At 41.0% G+C, this 7,506-nt stretch overlaps 1 non-coding gene across 1 annotated transcript; it reads right to left on the reverse strand.

The window, feature by feature from the left end:
- Positions 1-2,027: 2,027 nt before the first annotated feature.
- TRNAA-CGC (transfer RNA alanine (anticodon CGC)) lies at positions 2,028-2,099 on the reverse strand. The gene has a single exon. It is a non-coding gene; the product is annotated as a tRNA-Ala (tRNA).
- Positions 2,100-7,506: the final 5,407 nt, after the last annotated feature.

Genomic DNA, 7,506 nt, shown 5'->3' on the forward strand with positions numbered 1-7,506 from the left:
AGTGGTAACTGGGATAGCAGGAATATGAGACAGTAAGTTTAGCGAATCAAATGTTTTCCAAGTAAATTAAATATTCCCCACAGCCCAAAAGATCCCATTGGAAGTAGAAAACTGAGTGGGAATGAGGTTAATTGAGAAATTAAGAGATTGAGACAGGTAGCTTCATCCTTGATGTAGATCTTGCTGGATATCAATCTCTTGGAAAAAGTCAGCAGTAACTACAGTTCAGGCCCCTGGGAAAGTTCCAGCCTCTGACTACTCTTATTCTGTTTCCTAAAGAATGGTCATAGGACAGGTCTTCACGTTCTGAAATTTATTTCTCAGTGAAAGTCCCTACCAAAATTCATCTGGACTCTTCCAGTAATATCTGAACTAGTCTTTTTTTCATCTTATTTCACTACCATTCCCAATCCATTTTCCACATTATTTATGGAATTAACTTGGTAAAATTCAAGTCTGATTGTAATCCTCCACCTCCCAGATTCAAATGATTCTCCTGCCTCAGCCTCCCAAGTAGCTGGGACTACAGGTGCCTGCCACCATGCCCGGCTAATTTTTTTGTAATATTTCCTTATTATGGTGATCCTTGCGTTTATAATGTTTTATTAATTCCTGTTACAATGTTTCATTGTAATCTTTCACTATTATTGTGTCCTCTCTTGTTTATAATGTTTCATTATTTCCTCTTATAATGTTTCATTGTAATATTTCACTATTATTGTGATTGTCTCTTATTTATCATGTTTCATTATTTCCTCTTATAATGTTTCATTGTAATATTTCACTATTATTGTGATCCTGTCTTGTTTATAATGTTTCCTTATTTCTTCTTATAATGTTTCATTGTAATATTTCACTATTATTGTGATCCTCTCTTGTTTATCATGTTTAATTATTTCCTCTTAACAATGGCAGAGAAATACACATTGGCATTTTTGGTGTATCTTTAAATGTGAACTGAAGCAATAGCACAAATTTACTATCAATATTCCAAAGCACTCAAATGAATCAAGGAATGAACATAAGTGCAATGCAGAAATAACATAAACCTAAAAACTCATTTACTTACAGTTGCCCAGAATGCAACCTCAGCGGGGTTCTCAGTGTTGTCAAGAAATCTGTTATGATTTTCTTTTTTGCCCAGGCTGGAGTGCAGTGGCGCGATTTTGGCTTACTTCAACCTTTCCCTACCAGGTTCAAGCGATTCTACTTCCTCAGTCTCCCGAGTAGCTGGGATTACAGGCATGAGCCACGGCGTTCCACCTGTTGTGAGTTTCTAACCAACTCTGCCTTCCATTTCCACAGGCTATTTCTAACCTTTACTACTTTCTCGGATGTCCCAAATGTTTTATGACCAGGTCTCCCACACAAAAACCTTGAAAAGCTGCAGTGAGAAAATGGTTACCAGGTTAGTAACTATAGGACAAGATCTACATTATCTTAAGGTGCCAGAGTGGACCTTAAGTTGAAAGCAACTCCCACCTGAATACTAAAACTAAAAAAAAGCATGCTACTTTCCTCTTCTCCATCCTACTCCACTTTCCCCACCTCCCAGAAAAACTATGATACGGAGACATATTACATTTTACTGATTGTTTTTCACTGGAGACTGGGAATGGATTAGGGTCGACATATTACATTTTACTGATTGTTTTTCACTGGAGACTGAGAATGGATTAGGGTCTCATTTAGTGGATCTTAAAATAGTCTTGAATATTCAGCTGTATTCCCTCTTTCTGGATGCATTTATAAGAATAGTATATTTCTGAATTGTCCCTCTGACTTTGTACTACTCACCGCATAATAAAACATCTTGGAAGTTTCCAGGAAACAGGAATATGGCCTGTGGCTAGTCAACCAGATAGAAGAGAAGAAAACAGAAAGACAGGGAATTGATGGATTTAAAGGAAATGATAATGGCAAACATGTGAAAGGACTAAAATCGTTTCTTTTCTTTTCTTTTTTTCTCCCCCTTATATTCTATGCCAAAGGCTGAATTAAACAAAAGCTAATGTAAATAATCGCCTTGGAGATGCCGGGGATCGAACCCGGGGCCTCATACATGCGAAGCATGCGCTCTACCACTGAGCTACATCCCCTGGCACAAGTCAGCTGTAAGGGAGAATTCCTGTCCTGTTAAAAACGCGAAGCGTTTTATGTTATCTCGTGCTCGACGAGGGAGTGACCAACTCTGAGGATGAATTCCACCTAAAGCCTAACCCAGATTACACCCGAGTAACCTCCTTCCGGGACGCACCAGCAACATCCAGCTTGTACCGTTACAGAGAGCAGAGCACACTTTTACAGCTTTAGCACAATTAGTCCTCTTGGCGCAATTGAATCCCAGGGGGAAAGAATTAAGGGATTGTTCAAGACCTTTTGAAAAATTTTCTGCTAGCCGAAGGCTCATGGAAAATGCAACCCAAATTCCCTCCGAGTACGTTGAATGATTAAATGTACCTTGGGAGCTGTGGCTTCCCACGCGCTTGGCCCGGCTCGAAGAAGCAACTGTCCAAATAGATGAAAACGTGAAAATCCTGCCTGACCTTTGTCCCCACATGCAATGACTCGGGCCACACATACCATCTAGCTCACCTGACACCGAAGCTTTATCTGGGAACTCTGGCTTTACCAAGAATTCTAGATTTAAGAAGGTGCGTTTGCTTATTTCCCTCTTTTCTTGGTCCACCCGTCAGCTCTTTCCCCGTACCTGGTTCTGAGTCTCCGCAAGGCTGCTGCGCGGAAGAACGAAGCTGCACGCAACAGCCTTCCCCGGGACGCGGGATAGGCCCTGGCCAGGCGCTCCCGCGGAGGCAGCCGCCACGCCCCCACCCTCTGAAAGCGCTTCTCTGCCCTGAGACCCCACTGCAGCAGCCGCGGGCACAAAGGTTTTTGTCTCTTGCTTCAGATGTTGTACAGTACAGAACAGCGACTCTTCAAACGGAAAATGACAACACCAAAGACATGATCCATGGAAGAAGTAATTGATAAGTTATACTTTAGTAAAAATTTAAAAATCGGATCTGCGAAACACACTCTCAAAGAGAATGAGAAGACAAGTCACAGACAGAGAAACTATTTGCAAAACACATGTCTGATAAAGGACTGGTACCCAAAATATACAAAGAACTCAATGGATAACAATAAAAGTACAAACAACTGGATTAAAAAGTAGGCAAAACATTTGAACAGACTACTCACCAAAGAAGATACACAGATGGCAAATAAACATATGAAAAGTTTCCACACTATATATCATCAGGAAAATGCAAATTGAAACAACAATGATACCACTACACACTTTTTAGCACGGCAAAAATTCAAAACCCTGGCAACACCAAACGCTGATGAAGATGTGGAGCAACAGGAACTCTCGTTCATTGCTGGTGGGAATGCAAAATGATACAACTGCTTTGGAAGGCAATTTGGCAGTTTCTGACAAAACTAATCATACTCTCATTATACAACCCAGCAATCACACTGTTTGGTACCTATCCAGAGGAGTTGAGAGCACATCTATGCAAAAACCCTGCACATGGATGTTTATAGCAGCTTTATTCATAATTGCCAAAACTTGGAAACAACGGAGACATCTTCAGTAGGTGAATGCATAAATAAACTGTGGTATATTCAGGCAATGGGATGTTATTCAGTGCTAAAAATAAATGAATTGTCACACCATTAAAAGACATGGAGGAAACATAACATGGAGGAAACTTAAATGCATATTACTAAGTTAAATAAGCCAATCTGAAAAGCCAATGTACTATGATTCCAACTATATGGTATTCCAGAAAAGGTAAAGCTATGGAGAAAGTAAAAACTTCAGTGGTTTCCAGGGGTTAGGGGTAACGGGTGAATAGGTAGAGCACAGGATTTTTAGGGCAGTGAAAATGCTCTGTATAATACTATACTGGTGGATATATGTCATCACACATTTGTCAAAACCCATCAATTACACAACGCCAAGAGGGAACCCTACAGTGAGCTATGGACTATGGGTGATAATGGTGTGTCTACGCAGGCTTATCAGTTATAACAAATGTACCACTTTGGTGCAGAATACTGTTGGTGGAAGAGGCTCTGCCTGTGTGAGGGCAAGGATATATAGGAAATTTCTGTACCTTCCACTCAGTTTTTCGGTGAACCTAAAACTGCTCTAAAAAAATAAAGACTCAAAAAAGAAGAAAAAAGGAATGAAACCTTCATGGACTCAGGACAGTGACATGGAAGCATGCAAGGTGTGCCATTACATCCGCAGCCTCTGCCTGCCGCCTATTGACCGAGGAGGAAAAGGCAAAAGGAAACTGTTACCCATTGTATGCTAGTGAGAACGATTAAGGGCTGGGCGCGGAGGCTCACGCCTGTAATCCCAGCACTTTGGGAGACCGAGGCAGGCGGATCACGAGGTCAGGAGATCGAGACCAGCCTGGCTAACACGGTGAAATCCCGTCTCTACTAAAAATACAAAAAATTAGCCGGGCGTGGTGGCGGGCGCCTGTAGTCCCAGCTACTGGGGAGGCTGAGGCAGCAGAATGGCGTGAACCGGGAAGCGGAGTTTGCAGTGAGCTGAGATGGCGCCACTGCACTCCAGCCTGGGCTACAAAGCAAGATTCCGTCTCAAAAAATAAATAAATAAATAAATAAATAAATAACGATTAGGATTGGCCAGTCCATAAAGCTGCATCTCCTCATAAAAAATGTGAGAGATCCAGTACTTCTTGGCTACTGCTAAGGACCCTGCTTCTAGACTGTCAAAAATGCTGCCACAAAACAGGGTCATAAACCAGGTCCAAATCTCAGCCCTGGCTACTTGGGAGATAATTAAGATCTTTTAATGTCTTTTGCTCCCTCTGCTTTCACAGCGGCTTCCTTGAAACAGAAACCTGCTTCGATATTGTCTTTTAAAATAGTGGTGAGGTCAGGTGTGGTGGCTCATGCCTGTAATTCTAGCACTAGGAGGATGAAGCAGAAGAATTGCTTGAGCCCAGGAGTTCAAGACCAGCCTGGGTAACAAAGTGAGACTCTGCCTGGTCTCTACAAAATAATGGTAATAATAATTAGCGGGGCGTGGTGCACATGCCTGTGGTCCCAGCTACCAAGGAGGCTGAGGTGGGAGGATCATTTGAGCCCAGGAGGTGGAGGTGCAGTGAGCCATGATCCTGCCACTACATTCCCGCCTGGGCCACTGTGTGAGACCCGGCCTCAAAAACGAAACAAAACAAAAAAATGGTGAGGATGCAGAGACTATGCATGAAAACTACATGACCACTGACACGGAAACTTCATGTTGCAGGGTGCTCCCATGAGGCAAGGATCTTATTATCACTGAACAATTTGAGAAGAAAATCTGGCTCTTCAGTAGATGATAAAAACAGGTGGGCTGCCTCAGTTTATTAAATTGGAATGTTACACAACACAGAAAATGAACTTGGTATTCGTTGATTATTTTTTTAAACTAATCTTTTTTAAAAAGAACAGTTTAAGGTTCACAGCAAAACAAAGGAAGTACAGAGTTCCATAAGCCCCCTGCCTCCCCAGCCGACCTCCTTTTATACATTATGCATTCAGTTTGCTAATATTTTGTTGAGGATTTTTGCTTCTATGTTCATGATAGATATGCACTGTAGCTTTCTTTTGTAATGTCTTTGTCTGGTTTCAGTATTAGGATAATGCTGGCTTCGTAGAATGAGTTGGGAATTATTCTCTCTGCTTCCATTTTCACTACATAATGAAATAATTGGTATGGTTTCTTCCTAACATATTTGTTAGGGTTCACCAATGAACCTACCTGATCCTAATGCTTTCTGCTTTAGACGGTTATTGATTATCGATTCAATTTCTCTAATTGATATAGGCCTATTTGGATTGTTCATTTCTTCTTGTGAGGCAATCAGTGTAGGTTTTCTTTTTCTTTTCCTCTTTATTGGAGACTATTTTAACACATAAAGGAGCAAAAAGGCCGGGTGCGGTGGCTCACGACTATTCCTAGCACATTGGGAGGCCGATGCGGGCAGAACCCTTGAGGTCAGGAGTTCGAGATCAGCCTGGCCAACATGGCAAAACACCATCTCTACCTAAAATATGAAAATTAGCCAGGCGTAGTGGTGCTCGCCTGTGGTTTCAGCTACTAGGGGAGCTGAGGAAGGAGAATTGCTTGAACTCAGGAGGCAGAGGTTGCAGTGACCCGAGATTGTGAGAGATCAAGACTCTGTCTCAAAAAAAAAAAGCCAAAAGGATATTATAATGAATTCCCATCTATTCATTACTCAGCTTTATTATCAGTTGCTGGCCAATCTTGCTTCATAATCATTGTTGTTTTAATGTGTAATACTGTTCTTATGAGTGATTGATTAGAATGAGGCAGATGAGTTGTATGACTTCAGAGACTGGCTCATAAAAGATGGGGTAATTTATTATGTAGCAACAGATAACTAATACATTGGTATACATTTATTTCCTACTTAGCCTTTGTATGAACTTTTTAATATGAAGTTTTGTTGCATCTATTTGTTTCTTGATATAGGAAATCATATTATCAGAACATAAATGTAATTTTGCAGTTTTTTAACAAAGTTGTAATTTTTTCTATATTGATGTTGCTTTTTTTCCTATATTATTGCTGTTTGTCCTGACTTTGGGTGGACAAATTATTCTTTTTTTAAATTTCTTTTTTTAATGGGTACATAATAGGTGTATACATGTGGTATACGTGTTGTTTTGATACAGGCATACAATGTATAATAATTATTTCAGGGTAATTTGAGTATCTATCACCTCAAACATTATCATTTGTGTTAGGAACATTCCAATTCCGCTTTTTTAATTATTTAAAAATATACAATAAATTATTGTTGACTACAGTCACCTTACTGTGTTATCAAACTATATTTTTGCACCCATTTAACCATCCCTACCTTAGAGCCCCCTCCCTACTACCCTTCCCAGCTGCTGCTAACCATCATCCTTCTCTCTATCTCCATGAGCCTAATTGTTTTAATTTTTAGCTCCCACCTATGAGTGAGAATGTTCAAAATTTGTCTTTCTGTGCCTGGCTTATTTCACTTAACATAATGTACTCCTTGGCCGGGCGCGGTGGCTCATGCCTGTAATCCCAGCACTTTGGGAGGCTGAGACAGGCGGATCACGAGGTCAGGAGATCGAGACCATCCTGGCTAACACGGTGAAACCCCGTCTCTACTAAAATACAAAAAAAAATTAGCCGGGCGAGGTGGCGGGCGCCTGTACTCCCAGCTACTCGGGAGGCTGAGGCAGGAGAATGGCATGAACCCGGGAGCCGGGGCTTGCAGTGAGCTGAGATCCGGCCACTGCACTCCAGCCTGGGCAACAGAGCCAGACTCCGTCTCAAAAAAAAAAAAAAAAAGTAATGTACTCCAGTTCCATCTATGTTGTTGTGAATGACAGGATTTCATTCTTTTTTATATAGCTGAATAATATTTCATTATATATATGTACCACGTTTTCTTTTTCCATTCATCCATTGAT

The sequence above is a fragment of the Chlorocebus sabaeus genome, chromosome 17, assembly GCF_047675955.1.
Source record: "Chlorocebus sabaeus isolate Y175 chromosome 17, mChlSab1.0.hap1, whole genome shotgun sequence".
NCBI lineage: Eukaryota > Metazoa > Chordata > Mammalia > Primates > Cercopithecidae > Chlorocebus > Chlorocebus sabaeus.